Genomic DNA, 16,389 nt, shown 5'->3' with positions numbered 1-16,389 from the left:
GTACGAGACACAAAAGGTTTATTCACATTTAAATGCTGGAGTGCTCTACCGATAGCCACTTGTGCTTTTCCAGCCAAATATAAAGAAATCACACTATTACGCTTGAATTTCATCACGAATGACTTTTGTTCTGGGAAATTCCCACCAAAATGCTTTTATACGCTTGTAAACAATATAATGAGTTGTCACTGGAATAATTTTATCAGCTGTCGGTCGAGTGGCTTAGAAATGGCAGCAGTCTGAAGTTGGTTGTCCGTGAAGATTATGACACGGTACCAAAGAATGAATTATCCTCATTCAAATGACAGACAAGAAAGCCTCCGAGAGTACTTACCAAATATATGGAACATATGATCCAACAGAATTTCGGATTTAGGAATTTCCAAATTTTCTGAAAATTTCTTTGCCCAAAGAAGTGGAATTAAGTGGAATTTGTTGTTGTAAAATGGTCAGGCTTTATCCCTTTATTGTTGTTTTTATAAAAACAACGTTTGTTTATTAGTGGAGAACGATGGTAATTTTTACCAGGGGGTAAACAGGGAATACCTAGGTTTCGGAAAGAGCCACCAATCCTCATCAGTTCCCCTCTTTTTTTTGTTTGGGACATTCTCCCCAGAAGTTATTTTAAAAAATAATTTCTATGACAAAAAACATTTTTTACCCAAGTGACGAGATCGTAAGCTCAATAGAAGAGGAACCAAAGAATTAAATAAAACTAAATTTTTTTTGGAAAATCTTCTAAATCTTACAACCGCACTTATAAACATTTACATCTTTCTCCACTTGTTATGCTTCATGTAAATGTAAATGTTTAAAAGTGCGGTTGTAAGAACAAACAAGCCAACACTGTTCTATTAATTAGTATTTTGTTTAATTTTCTAATTAATTAACATCTTTTTAATTAATTAATATTTTTTAAATAATTAAATTTTAATTTTATTTTTTTTTTAATTCTTTTTAAATTTTAATTATTATATCTTAATTGATAAATCTTTATGTTTATTTAACCCTTTTATTTTTTTTTTTTTGTGATCAATTTATTCTGCCTTGAATTTCCATACCAATTACTCTTTCTCACACACCATCTCCCTCTCTCTCTCTCTCTCTGGGTCTCTGTTTAGTTACCCTATCGAATCCGAGTACAACTTGGTGGTTTGGGTCTTTGTTATAAAGATTTTTTAAACTTATCTTAACGGTCAAAATGTTTTGGCCCTTCTTAAAATCAAATCTTTTAGGAAGTTTAAAAAAATGTTTCCACCAAAAGTAGAAATCTCCATGACCATAAAATCTTACTCTAGTAAGCTAAATTTGTTATTATTACATTTTGTTTTTAGATTAGACCTTCAATCCATTTGATGTCTTACACTCATACTATAAACATATATGTATGTACATTAATAAAAGGAAATCTCAGCAATTAACAATCGTTTTTAATTAAAACAATCTGCGACAAAATGCCACCCTCTTAAAACAAACGTCATTATGTATTTTGCCAACAAACATAGACAAACAAGTCTGCACCTTATGAGGCCAAACAAAAAATAATAAAAAAATAAATTCCCAATGAAGGAGAAAATAGCAGCAACAACTAAAAATAGCTTTTAAGTCCATGCATACATTTAATTTCAGCAGATAGATATGCCAAGGCAAACGTAATGCATCCGATTAGTCTTAACCCCCGCATATGTTTTGCGTTGTCATTTAATGAATTGTTAAGTGTCTTGCGACATGTTATTGCACCGGCAGCTATGACGCCTTCCTTTTGGGGTGCTTGCTCCTTATCCTCCGCCGCGATCAATGGCACAAATGCCTCCGTTAGCCTCGGAGGCATCTGTGAATTGGACGACGTTATGTTACGACCAGACAAAACATATCACGCGCGTCCTCGAAGTTACGATTTCGTTGTGACGCCGTTTAGCCAGCCAAACTATTTGGAACAATAACAACAATAATAATGCGAATATGGCGACAATGTTTTGTCAGCGACCAAAAAAAAGAAAACAAAGTGTCATTAATGACACACGACGCGGTAACAAAATGGCAAACTATCAAAATAGCAGTAAAACATTAACCACATGTTTTGCCTCCACAAACGCAAAGATACAGAGAGCCGCTGTTGCCATCAACAACCAACCAACCAGCCAGCCAACCATCATCGTCATCACCAACAACCAAACGCTGCTGCTGGTGTTTGTCATTGGCTTTATTTGATGTCGGATCATAACAACACACAACACCAACAATATTGCCCGTTAAGGTATTTGTATTTGGTTTGAAGCCACCACTCAATGTCTTCGCTTAAACAGCAATTTTTAGAGCAACAGCATTGTCACCTTCATGTCATTTGCAAAGATTAGAAAATGTTGTCGGAGTATTTTAAAAACAACAACTTCAATAAAAAATTACAATTTTTGTTAAAAACGAATTTAACGATATTTTGTCAATAGTCAATTGGACTAAAATAGCAGGAGGAGGTGTGGGAGAGCTAATGTTGTTAAATTGTATGGCCTTGTGTAAAGCGTGTGAATTGTTTGAAGAAAAAAATTCTATTGGATTTGTTTAATCGGCTTAAGAGTAGAACATTGTATTGAACGGAACGAAATAATTGCTTAATTCAGTGACTTCATTGTCTAGAATTTCCCAAAATTTGAAGGAGCTTCATTGACAATCGCAATAAAATATGGGAAGCAAAAAAAAAAAAAAATAAAATAAATTTTCGACTGATAAGGCTCTTTCTAATCCGAAGAGGTCATATAAAAGTCGACCAAGGTGATCGGTCGAGAATATCGCTGCCGTACGAGCCAGTGTTGAGAGGTCCCCAAGAACATCCCAAAAACGCCGTTCTCAGCAGTTGGGCATGGCTCGGTCCACTTTACAACGGATTATTCGCATTGATTTGCATTTGTTCCCGTACAAAATTCAATTGACGCAAAGAATGTTGCCTGTGGATAAGCCTCGTCGATTGGAATGGGCCCAAACGGCCCAAAGGTCCGTCGAATATGGGCAACCCTATATATACTACATCAGCGAAAAGTCCACCCTAGAGTTTTAGATTTTTTACAACAGCCAAATGGCTATAGAGGTTATATATCATTTGATACGGACAAAATGTGCCTTATCGAAACAATGGTTTTAGACCCTAGGTCTCTTTGAACCAAACCCGTTTCACGACATTTGGAGTCGATCTAGCGATGTCCTCCGTCCCTCTTGCTGGTGCGCACGACAACTCTTGAAGGGAGTATCCGATTTGATCCAAACATGGCACATCGTAATATTATTGTCAAACTTAGATCGAGTTCGAAGATGTCCAATATCGGTCCACTTCTTCTGGTACCTCCCCCACAAGATGTCAAAGAAAATAATTTACTGCACAGAAAGAGAAAGGATAATCCGATTTTGCTCCATCTTTCCGAATCGTAATATTTACATCAATGCTAGGTCAGTCAGGTGCGAAAATATCGGCTCACTCCATCAAGTACCTCCTCCACAAAGGATTAAAATTTGGAATAATTATAAAATGTGAATAAGTCCGATTTTTTCTTTAAATTTCGCACAACCCAATATTACTATTAACACAAGATCGGATATGAAGATGAAATATATCGGTCCACTCCTTATATTACCTCCCAAAATATGAATAATTATGACTTTCATAAAATGCAAAATACGCATTAGATTTTCCTCAAATTTCGAACATCCCAATATTTTTACTAACACAAGATCTTGAGTAAAGATGGAATGTGTCGGACAATTCCTTCTGATACCTCCCTCACATAGGGGTCAACATTTCAAATGATTAAAACGCTCATAACAGATAAGCTTCTGATTATCTTCTGAAGATGATGCATATCGGCCTACCACTTCTAGTGCCTCCCCCAAAGGGGTCACAATTTTAAATTCCCCTTAACTTGCGAAAAAGTTAGCGATTCTTTTCAAACTTTCTCTTAACCAGAGATTTGATGCTAATATGGAATTTATCCAGCCATTACTTCTAGTACCTCCCCACAATGTTTACATTTTTAGATTGATGCTAGATGTCGGATTTTCTTTAAATTTTGCACATCCTAATATTTATATGCTCAGGCATATGGCTAGAGAGGTTATACATCATTTGATACGGCTAAAACATGGCTAATCGAAATAACGGTTTTAAACCCTAGGTTTGTTTGGACCAAATCCGTTTCCGCTCGTCGAAGACACTATCCGGTTTGGTCCAAACTTGGTACATCGTAATACTATTATCAAACATAGATCGATCTCGGAGATGACCAATATCGGTCCACTCCTTCTGTTACCTCCCCCGCAAAAGGTCGAAATTTACAACAATAATTTTTTTGTGGCAAAATGGTCAGGCTTAATCTCTTTATTGTTGTTTTTTATAAAAACAACGTTTGTTTATTAGTGGAGAACGATGGCAATGTTTACCAGAGGGAATACCTAGGTTTCGGAAAGAGCCACCAATCCTCATGAGTTCCCTTGTTTTTTGTCTGGGATATTCTCCCCAGAAGTTATTTTAAAAATATCTTCTACTTTTACTGCACAGAAAGAGAAAGGCTATTTCGATTTTGCTCCAACATTGCAAATCCTAATATTTGCATCAGTGCTAGGTCAGGTGGGAAAATGGACAATATGGGTCCACTCCTTCAGGTACCTTCCCCACAAATGGCCAAAATTTTGAAAAATTACAACTCTCATAAAATGTGATGTAAGAGTCCGATTGTCTTCAATTTTCACACATCCTAATATTAATATTATTCAAAGGTAAGGTGTAAAGATGGAATATATCGATCCACACCTTCAGATACCTCCCCCACAACGGGTCAACATTTTGAATATCCATGAAGCTCATAGAACGCGAAATTAACATTCGATTCCATTCAGACTTGGTACATCTCAAAATTTCCATCAACACAAGATCTGTTATAAAGATGGTAGAGATCGAACTATTACCTCTGGTATCCTCCCTCCCCACAAGGGGTCAACGTTTTGAATAACCAAAATGATCACAAAATCCAAAATAATCATCCGGTTCTGTTCATATTTCATACATCTCATTATTGCTACTAACACAGGATCTTCTGTGAAGATGGAATATTTCGCGGCAATCCTTGTGGTAGCTGCCCCACAAAGGTTCAGAATTTTGAAAAATCTGAAATAAGCATCCGGTTCTCTTCATATTTCACACGTCCCATTTTTTCTATTAACACAAGATCTGCTGTTATGAGGGGAGATATCGGTCCACTCCTTTTTTTTTTTTTTTTTTTTTTGATACCGGGAATACCTCTTGTGACAGACTTTCCCTTTTTAGTTTAGCATAAATTTCTCCCAAATAACATTTTTCCTTATCATTGGTATGGTGTAAAGATGAAATATATCGGTCCACACCTTCTGATACCTCCCCCACAACGGGTCAACATTTTGAATATCCATGAAGCTCATAGAACGCGAAATTAACATTCGATTCCATTTAGACTTGGTACATCTCAAAATTTCCATCAACACATGATCTGTTAGAAAGATGGTAGAGATCGGACTTTTACTTCTGGTATCCTCCCTCCCCACAAGGGGTCAAAGTTTTGAATAACCAAAATGTTCACAAAATCCAAAATAAGCATCCGGTTCTCTTCTTATTTCATACATCTCATTATATCTACTAATACAGGATCTTCTGTGAAGATGGAATATATCGGAACAATCCTTTTGGTACCCGCCCCACAAAGGTTCAGAATTTTGAAAAATCAAAACGATCACAAAATCCGAAATAAGCATCCGGTTCTCTTCATATTTCACACATCCCATTTTTTCTATTAACACAAGATCTACTGTTAAGATGTGAAATATCGGTCCAATCCTTCTTTTTTTGATACCGGGAATACCTCTTGTGACAAACTTTTTCAAAAGTTCCCCTTTTCAGTTTAGCATAAATTTCTCCCAAATAACATTTTTCCTTATCATTGCAAATGAAACTCCCAGGTGATGAAACTTATGGCTATCTTAACTTGGTTTCACTAAATCAATGCGCTGGCCATAAATTAATCATGAGTTTCATATCGGTTTTTGTTTTGGTTTCTGCTCGGCAAATGTCTATAACAAACATTTTATAACCATAACAGAGGAATTTCGCAAATATTTCGACTACTCCTTGTGGCAGGCAATCCTTGTTGTTTGTTTTTGTTTTTTTTTTTTTTTTTGCCTGCAACCGAAGTGTATTTGCACCACTTTCTAATTTGTAATGCAAATTAGTTTAACGTCGTTTTTATTTATTTATTTTTTTTTTTTTTGCTTCCCGGTTGGCTTGCTAATTTCGAATGAAACACTGGCAAGGCTCTCGAAAAGATTTTTTTAAACAAAATCAAGTTGAAACATTTTGGCCAGGCAACAATGTCTTAACTATGAAATATTTAGACTCAAATACTGCGATTAGACAACAGCCTTTAAACAGCCGAGTAAGCGGCTAAACATTAACATACAAGGTTGATCGAGGCCAACGAGGCAAAGGAATAGGCAAATGTGGCCAAAGGAACAGTCATCATCACCATGGTTAGCAAGCAACAGCAGTCGGAAAAAGACTCTTGTAGCACACATGATCCGCACATGAATGGCTTTGAGTAAATGGACAGACTCCAGGCAACACCAACACCACCAGACATCAGCGAATCAGCCAAAATAACAAGCAACCAGGCCAAACAATCAATGCAGACAACCAAAAAGCCAAAACCACCACCACCACCAACACACTTCACAGACATTTAGTCTTGTTTTGCTTTTTTGCTGGTGATTGGTAATTAACGCTTTGTCGTCTGGAGGTTATTCAATATCAATCTGCTCAACGACCACTAAACAACAAGCCACAAACAAATAACCCCCACCGAATCGGAGTATTGCTTCTGCAGCCATCCCTGCCGCCCGGTGCAGCTCAGTGATCCGTTTTGCCATATCTGTTACTCCCGAAAAAAAACCCAGGGAAAAAACTTTCGCCCATTTCACTTTCCTGCAAAAGAAATGAAAAATGAAAAGATGAAAATGAATTTGCTCTAAATTAGAGAAAATTTGACATTGTCAACTAGGAAATTGCTGCGATTTGCAATGACAATTTGCATTTTCTGTTGTGTGTATGTGGAGGAGGACGTCCATAAATAGCTAAGTAGGAGTCGACCAAGATCTTTAGGGGAAGAGGGTGTTATGTTTTGTGATTTTTTTTTTTTGGTAACAGGCAAAAGAAAGCAATGATATACTAACTTGGAAGCTACATGAGCCAAATAACACATTACACGGCAATGTCTGCATTACCAGGACTTATCCGGACGTGCCCAGAAGAAAAATGGTAGTCATTTGTGCCACTTTTTGCATTACAAGCAATGAGAGCTGTACACCCTCAGTCATGCAATGAGACAAACAAATAAATTTAAATTAGCAAAGACGCAAAAAAAAGTAATTTTTCTCAAGTTCAGAAAGGATTTATGAAGAGGTAGAAAGAGAGAGAGAGAAAGAGGTAGTAAAAAAGAGAAAATTTAAATTAGAACGAATTTGGCAAATTTTCAAAAAAAAAAAAAAAACGTTAAAAATTCTGTTAAAATTATAAAATAGCGAATGTAGCCGTTATATTAGGGTCAATACGACGACATGGACCTGCATAGGGAACTTTTGTCATAAGTCATTACAATATTCAAATGCGAAACTTGAAAAAAAATCGGTGAGTAGTGTAGCTAAAATCATCAAAATACCGAATATAGGGAGGTACCATTATATGGGGGGCTATACCAAAACGTGGACCTGCACAGACAATTTTCTGTCATAGGCTGCATTATCCATAACGAACTTCAAATACCAATTTTGAAACAATTCCGGTGAATAATGTCACTAAAAACAAAACGAGAATCAGTCTTGATGCGTAGGTGTATTTTTTGGAAATTCGAGGGTATAAGAGTACGAAAAGTATTAAAAAGGAACTAAAAATTTTATGCCTTGTATCGGACAAACGGAATGGACTAGAATTCTAAAATTTGGAATGAGAATCACTGATGCAGTGCAGGATAGAGGTTACGAAAAATTCTAAAATGGTACTAGACTTCTAAAATGATACCATTTGGAATTATGTAAACGGGTAGAGCTAAAAACTTGAAATTTAGAATGAGAATCGCGGTTGAAACGTAAGTTTAACGTATGAAGACCGTCTTCGAAATATGTACTAAGTGTGCGAACTGTACAAAAATGGTACTAAATTTAGAACAGTTTGGACATTTTGTATTGATGTCCCTGTTGGTGGTAGTTTTGTGATAAAAATATGGTTTTGGACATGTGTACTGGCCTTGTAGTACTACCGAAAAGTACTAAATAGTACTATATTAGGTACAATTTGGTATTTAGGTGAACAGATGGAGCTTGAAATCTGAAATTTGGTATTTGAAATATGAAATTTCGGAAATATGTACTACTATAATTGTACGAAAAGTAATGAAAGGTACTATATTTTTTATTGCGTGAAGGGATAGACTTAAAATTCAGAAATTTGATGTTTACTGATTGTATACGTTTTGGATATTTGGCGTTGGTTTGGAAATGCGTCCTATATTGGTACGAAAAGTACTTAATGGTACTTAGTTTAGTATTTGGTGAAGGGATATGTCCGGAATCCTCAAATTTGATATTGAGCCCTCTGTTGGTGTCTAGAAATGAGATATGAAGGTTGTTTTAGAAATGTGTACCATAATTGTACGCTAAGTACTAAATGGTGCCAAATTTGGCATTGGGCGAAGGGACAGAGATAAATTTCTGAAATTTGATATTTAGAATTGGCGGTGGTTTGGAAATTCGCCCAGTACTCTTTACGAAAAAAGCGGAAAAAATCAAGTCTGAAAGCTGCGTACGATGTCTGAAGTTTTGATTAAAAAATGTTGTTGAACTGTTCTGTTATGATTATGAAATATGTTGACCCGTTATGTGAAAGATATCGAAGACGTTATTCCACATCTGACCTAAGTCTAATAGAACAAGTTAAAAAGTTTCGGTCGGTTTTGCCGACAGATGTATACCCTCAGCCAATGTTCGATTATTTTAAAATCTTTTGACTTCTGGTTTGATTGATCAAATGTTTAAACCTTTATGCAGTTGGTTCCGAAGGAATAGGCCAATATTGACCATTTCGTGTCGGACCTAAATAAATATGATATAAATATTGCGACGTGCTAGGTTTGGACTGTGTTGTGTTAATGGAAATTTTGGGATGTACCAAGTCATGAATAGAATCGGATGTCAATTTAGCTTTTTTAAGCTTCATGGATTTTCAAAATTTTGAGCCTTTGTGGGGGAGGTACCAAAATGAGTGGACCGATATATCCCATGTTCACAACGGATCTTTTGTTAGTGGAAATAATGGGATGTGTGAAATATAAAGAGAGTCTGATTTCGGTTTTATAAATGTTTTGGTTATTCAAAACTTTGATCCCTTGTGGGGGAGATACCAGAAGGAGTGGACCGATATATTCCATCTTAACAGCAGATCTTTGGTTTAGGAAAATATTGGAATGTGTGAAATTTTAAGACAGTCGGATTCTAACATCACATTATATTTATTCAAAATGTTTACCCTTTGTGGGGGAGGTACTTGATGGAGTGGACCGATAATGTCCATTTTCACACCTGACCTAGCACTGACGCAAATATTAGGGTTTGCAAAGTTGGAGCAAAATCGGATTATCCTTCCTCTTTCTGTGCATAAAAAAATATATTTTTTTTTTTTTTTGAAAATTTCGACCTTTTGTGGGGGAGGTACTTGATGAAGTGGACCGATATTGTCCATTTTCACACCTGACCTAGCACTGACGTAAATATTAGGATATGCAAAGTTGGAAGAAAAGCGCATTATCAAATCGGATACTCCCTTCGAGAGTTATCGTGCGCACCAGCCAGCCAGACAGACAGACGGACGGACGGACGGACATCGCTAGATCGACTCCAAATGTTCTGAAACGGATTTGGTCCAAAGAGACCTAGGGTCTAAAACCGTTATTTCCATTAGACACGTTTTGACCGTATCAAATGATATATACCATCTGTAGCCATATGGCTGATGGAATATATGGAAACTTTTGTGAGAAACATCAGTAGTAGTGGGTCCCAACTAGATCTATGGTTGGTAGATGTATGAAGATTTCACGATTCAAAATGTTGACCGTTTCATTTTGGGAGGTGAGTGAACGTATTTCGTCCAAATTTTCAACTGACTTAAGGCTCATTCAAATATTAAGATGTGCAAAGCTTAACCGAAATTTGATACGCCTATTTTACGTTTATTTTATTTATTTATTTTTTTATTTTTTCGAAAAATTCGACCTTTTGTCCTTTCCATTGTATTAGAAATCCATTTTTAATAAGGATTTTCATGACGAAATTTAGTTCAGTATTTACTAGTCAGTCAGAATATAATGCCTCTACATTTTGCTTTGGAAACTAAGCTCTAAATTAAATTTATTTGTTAAAAATTTATCAAATATTCTAGAAAAAAAAAAAAAAAAAAACACATCCATAATTCATAAAACATTAAATGCTTCAACATTCTTTCCAACGAATCAAATCAATATTGCGCAGTGGGAAATTGTTAAAAAATTGATTTGAGTGAGTAGATTGTGTTTTTGTTGTTGTTGTAAACTGATAATTTGTACTTGTGCGATAAGTTTATGGCGGTATCTCGTGTGTTGAGGTTGTATTCTATTTTTATTAAACATTGAATTTCGTTTTCTTGTTAAAACGTTTCATTAATATTTTGCTCAGTGTTTCCACCACCACGTTTTGGCCATAAAAAACAAAATGTTAACAACAAGTTAGAGTATTAGTAGTTGTTGCAATCGTATTTGGTCAACATGTTAGCAATTATGTTTTATTCAATTGTTGTCCGTCATGAAATCATAGGCGAAATTTTAGATTACAAAAAAAAAAAATACATTTATTAAATTGTTAGTTTTTGGGGTTTCCATTAAATGAACCATATCCGCCTACAATTATAGAACAACATTTGAGTATTTTCTGAGAAATCTTCAGCTGTTTTTTTTTTGTTAATTTAGAAAAATGTGTCTGATTATCAGTGATGACCCCAAATGGACTCGATCGAAGAGTATTTATAAAATACATAGCAGGTCTATGAGATGTTCAATAAAAGATGTTAACCGGTCTCCTGCAGGAAGAAGTGTTAATATAAATTTTACAATATTTTCTAAAGGTATGTGTTTTCTGTGATATTTTTTGAGGCTTTCCATGTAAGAAAGAAAAATTAATATTAGGGTGGAGCGATTGGGAGCGTTGCGTTTCTGATTCTTGGGGTTGTACTGACCAAAAATAAAGTCCACTAGGTCATATGTGAATTTCGAGCCCGCCAAGGCAAGAACTTCCAAAATAAATAATCCAATGTTTTTGTAATATTTTAGAGAGTTCTTAATTATGGTCTTGGCGGTCTGATACTTTGTTAATGTTGTGTAAGCAAAAATATTTAATAAAAAAATCAGGTTTTACGAAGTCTAGGTCTTCGACCATAATGGTCTTGTTGGAAACGAGAAGTCACACAACCTAGATCCCTTTTTTACTATGTACTCCTTAGAAGTTATTGAAGAGGTCTTGAAAGAATAGAATATTTTCAGAAAGTCTTGTGTGGATAAAATACCTTCAACTACTCCTGGAATTGGGACTTTCGACTGATTTAAAAAATCGCCCACTACTCATTACAAATCTGCTTATAACCTGTTTCTGAGGTGTATCTGACATATGGATAATATTGTTATGGAGTGCATATTACGCATGCGCGGGACTTAAAACACCAAATGGGATGAAACATATATATATAGAGGCTATAGCTATATCTGAATCGATTTTCACCAGCATTAATGTACTTGATTCTAGACTGAATACGGTCGGATGTGCCAAAATGCAGGTCATTTGGACTGATATTGGCATTTGGTGCACAAAAACCTGAAATCGGATAAAGATATATATGGGAGCTATATCCCAATCTGAACCGATCTCGATAAAATTTGACACAGGTAATTTTGAGCTCTATAAGTTATCTGGTACCAAAGATCATTGTTGTGGAGTGCATATTACGCATGTGAAAGACTTAAAACCCCAAATCGGATGAAATATATATATGGGAGCTATAGCTATATCTCTACTTGGCTCTAGGATGAATTCTGACGGAATGGCCGAAATTCATTTCATCTCGGCTGATATAACCCATTTGGTGCACAATAAACATAATATCGGATAAAGATATATATATGGGAGCTATATCCAAATCTGATCCGATATGAAGCAATGAAAGTTCACAGAGGTTTTTCTGGGCTGTATCAGATATCTGGTACCAAAGATCATTGCTGCGGAGGGCATACTACGCATCTGAGGGACATAAAACCCCAAATCGGATGAAACATATATACAGGGTGAGATGAAAAATCTGCAACCAACTTCAGATTGCTGCCATTTCTAAACCACTCGCTCGACAGCTGTTAAAATTATTCGAACGACAGCTCATTATATTGTTTACAAGCGTACAAAAGCATTTTGGTGAGAATTTTCCAGAAAAAAAGTTATTTGTGATGGAATTCAAACGTGAAAGTGTGATTCGCAATATTCCATTCGGCAAATATCGAAAAATGAGCTCGGGCTAAAGCCATTGAAATTCCAAAAAGTGCAAGAACTTACACCGCAACGGAAAGAAAATAGACTCAAAAGAGCTAAAGAGTTGCTTCGCTTGGTCGAAGGTGGTGAACCGCCGAATTTGGTTTTCTCCAATGAGAAAACATTCGTTGTCCCGCAGTTTGTAAGCAAACAGAATGATTGTGTTTACTTGCCAAAGGGGTTAGCTGAAAATGTGCTACACCAGAACTCAAGCGCCGGCCATGGTGATGGCGTGGGCCGCCATAACAGCCGACGGTCGCTCTCCGCTCGTATTAATCGACCGTGGCTTCAGAATAAATACCGAATATTATCGCGAAAATATTCTGGAGGGTGTATTAAAGCCTTGGGAACGCAAACATTTTGGCCGGACACGCGCCACCTAAAAATGGTTACAAAATGAGGTTCCTCGCTTCATTTCCAGCGCACAATGGCCAACAAAATCTCCAATCTACCAATCCGTTGGACTATTGTGTCTGGAGTATTTTGGAAAGCAAGGTTGGCACTAAAAAATACCAAAGGGTCGATCACCTCAAGCAAGCGGCACGCCGGGAATGGGCCAAAATACCGCAGAGCAACATTCGGGCAGCGTGTGATGGTTCCATTGGCCGTTTGAAGGGCATAATTCGTGCCAAATTTAAAATTATTCTAAAATTTGATGCTATTTCCGACATTTTTTGCTTTCATTCAATAAAATTAAAAAAAAAAAATGTAAAAATTATGTCGTTTGACTTTGTTGCAGTTTTTTTTATCTCAACCTTGATATGAATGACTTCAGTGAGTATTAAATGGCCTCAAATAATCCTTTCCTGTCTCAAACAAATTCCTTTTTCATTTCTAATTTAATTTTTTTTTCTTCTTCCTGGGGAAATTTATTGCAATGTCTTTGTAGCAAAATAATTGCTACTAAAATTTATCTGCTAAACATTTTGAAGACAGCAAATTTCCTACATTTATTAGCCATAAATTCTTCAAAGAAAGCGAAACTTTTAAACGATTTTTTTTTTTTTGTTGGAAATTTTGCAACTTACCTTTAGTTCAGTTGAGGTTTTGAGCAGCAGCAGCAACAGCAGTCGCAAAGGAATTGTCCATTAATTGTGGCAAATGCTGTGAGATGTTGTCTGATGTAGATATGAATGCCACAATATGTGGCAATAAGGCACTTCAAAAAATAAAGACTTTGTTTGAAAATAAAAAACTAATAGCACGTGTTCGACAACGCAAGATCATTGGCAAAGCTGGACACAATTTATCTCTCTTTTGTTGTTGTTGTTGTTTTGCTTGGTGGAAAAGTTGATACGCACACCAGATGATCTTAAAGTTGGCTGCTGGGACTATTTTTATGATTTCCACACACGATTGCCAACAAGGAAAAAGAGGATCAATGTGATGACGATGGCCAACGGATATGTACAAATGTTTATGCAAAACCGAATAGTTAAATGAATTTTGTAAATAAATTTGTTGTTGTTATTACTAGTTTGACGTTGCAGCGATATCTTGTCTCGTCTCTGCCAATGCCTGGATGATTCCACGTTCCTAATGGTAATGATGATGTTTGCCAAGGAATGTTTTTTTTATAATTCCGTTTTTTATTGTTTGCCAAATGAAAGGCAAATAATATTGATGTTGTTATTGTTGTTTTATTTGTTGCTTTGTTAATAAATATTTAAAATATTGCCAACATTTATTTATTTCTTTTTTTTTTTTTTAAAAAAAAAAACGTGTATTACAAATTCACTTTAACACTCCACAAATGGGGAAATTTGAGCACAAAAACACTGACAAACAAAATTGAAAGGAATCTGAAAAGAAAAAAGAAGAAGAAGAAGAGAAAAGGATGTTATAATAGATTCGATTTCAAAAAATTAGGAATTTAAGAAAAAATACTATAGAAGCGATTTTTGAATAGGAGAGCCAACATTTGGCCACAACTCCATTTGCATATTGTAATTTTGGGTGAGGATAACTCTTGGTCCGAAAAAGTCAGATAAGGCTGGGTTTTTTGGAAATTCGTACTATAACGGTACGACTAGTATTAAAAGGTACTAACTCTTAATTTTGGAATGGGGTCACTGATGCAGTGTATGATAGATGTACCAACGGGTTCTTACAAATTCACACCATAAGTTTAGGAAAAGTACAAAAATGTACTAAATTTGGTACCAATTCGTATCATGTGAGCGGTTAGAGTTAAAAACTTGAAATTTGGAATGGGAATCAATGTTGAGGAGCAGAGTCCTGCACTCCATCAGTGACTCTCATTCCAAATTTCAGAAATCCAGCTCCGTCGGCTCGTCACAATTTCAATTTGTACCAAATTTAGTACCATTTGCTTCACATAAGTACGAATTTCCAATGATTAATTTATACCACAATCCTACACTCCCACAATTTTCTTAATTTAAAATTTCAGAATTCTACCCCTATCTGTTTTGGTACTCATGAATACAAAAAGTACTATAGGGTACTAAATTTAGTGCAACTTGAATTTGGAGGAACGAATGGAGCTGGCAACCTGAAATTTGAAATTAACATTATTGACGGTGTTTAGGTTTGGGATACGGAAGTAGTTTTCGAAATGTGTGCCCATGTGCACGAAAAGTATTAAATGGTACTAAATTTGGTACAATTTCGATTTGGGTGAACCGATAGAGCAGGAATTGTGAAATTTAGAAATAAGATTGCTATTGAATAGTAGGACTGAGGTAAGTAGGTAGTTTGAGAAATTCGTACAAATGTGTTCTAAATGGTACTAAATTTTGTACAATTTAAATTTTGGGTGAACTGGTAGAGTTAGAAATTTGATATTTGAAAATAAGATTTCTATTGGACTGTATTATGTAGGTAGTTATGAAAAATTTTACTTAAGTGTTAAAGGGTTAAACTTTGGTAATTCGTACTTATATGTACTAAATTTGATTTAGGTGAACAGATAGATAGTGGTGGAATCCTGAAATTTGGAATTTAGATTACGGTGGGAGTGTAGGATTGTGGTATAAATTAATCATTGTAAATTCGTACTTATGTGTACCAAATAGTACTAAATTTGATACAAATTGGAATTGGGAGGAACCGATGGTGCTGGAATTCTGAAATTTGGAATGAGAGTCGATCATGGAGCGCAGGATAAATGTACGAAAGGATTATTGGAAATTCGAACGTTAAGATTACGAAAAGTTCTAAAATATTGGCTTGGAAACGCGTCCTATATTTGTACGAAATGTACTAATGAAGAATACAGCTGGAATTCTCAAATTTGATATTGAGATCTCCGTTAGTATCTATAATTGAGAAGTGGAAGTGACTTTGGAAATCTTTTCTACAAGTGTACGAAAAGTGCTAAATAGTACTATTTTTGGTACAGTTTGCTATTGGGTGAACATATAGTGCTTGAAATCTGATATTTGGCATTAGGGTCGCTTTTCATGTATACCCTGGACATATAAAGGTGGTTTTCGAAAATGTGTACTTTAATTGTACGAAGAGTACTAAATTTGGTATTGGATGAAGGAATAGAACTGAAATTCCGAAATTTGATACTTAGATTTAGATTAGATATTAGATTGTGTTTGAAATTTGGCGGTGGCTTCGAAATGCGGCTATATTTGTACGATAAGTACTAAATGGTACTAAATTTGGTATTGAGTAAAGGAATAGAGCTGATATGCTGAAATTTGATAATGAGGTCTCTTTTGGAATCTGGAATTGAGATATAGAGATGGTTTT

General features: G+C 35.6%; 1 protein-coding gene across 3 annotated transcripts in view; it reads right to left on the bottom strand.

Moving 5' to 3' along the window:
• Positions 1 to 14,368, bottom strand: part of LOC101897125 (klarsicht protein) — a 382,506-nt gene extending 368,138 nt beyond the window's left edge. The window contains exon 1 of one of the 3 annotated variants that reach the window (XM_059131584.1): positions 13,692 to 14,368. The gene's annotated coding sequence lies outside the window, so the exon portion shown is untranslated. The remainder of the gene's footprint in view (positions 1 to 13,691) is intronic. The other 2 variants (XM_059131582.1, XM_059131583.1) reach the window with 2 other exon arrangements.
• Positions 14,369 to 16,389: the final 2,021 nt, after the last annotated feature.

Source organism: Musca domestica, unplaced genomic scaffold (assembly GCF_030504385.1).
Source record: "Musca domestica strain aabys unplaced genomic scaffold, Musca_domestica.polishedcontigs.V.1.1 9, whole genome shotgun sequence".
In the NCBI taxonomy this organism is placed as follows: domain Eukaryota; kingdom Metazoa; phylum Arthropoda; class Insecta; order Diptera; family Muscidae; genus Musca; species Musca domestica.
The sequence above is the reverse complement of the archived record's forward strand: the minus strand, read 5'-3'. Positions and strand labels throughout refer to the sequence as shown.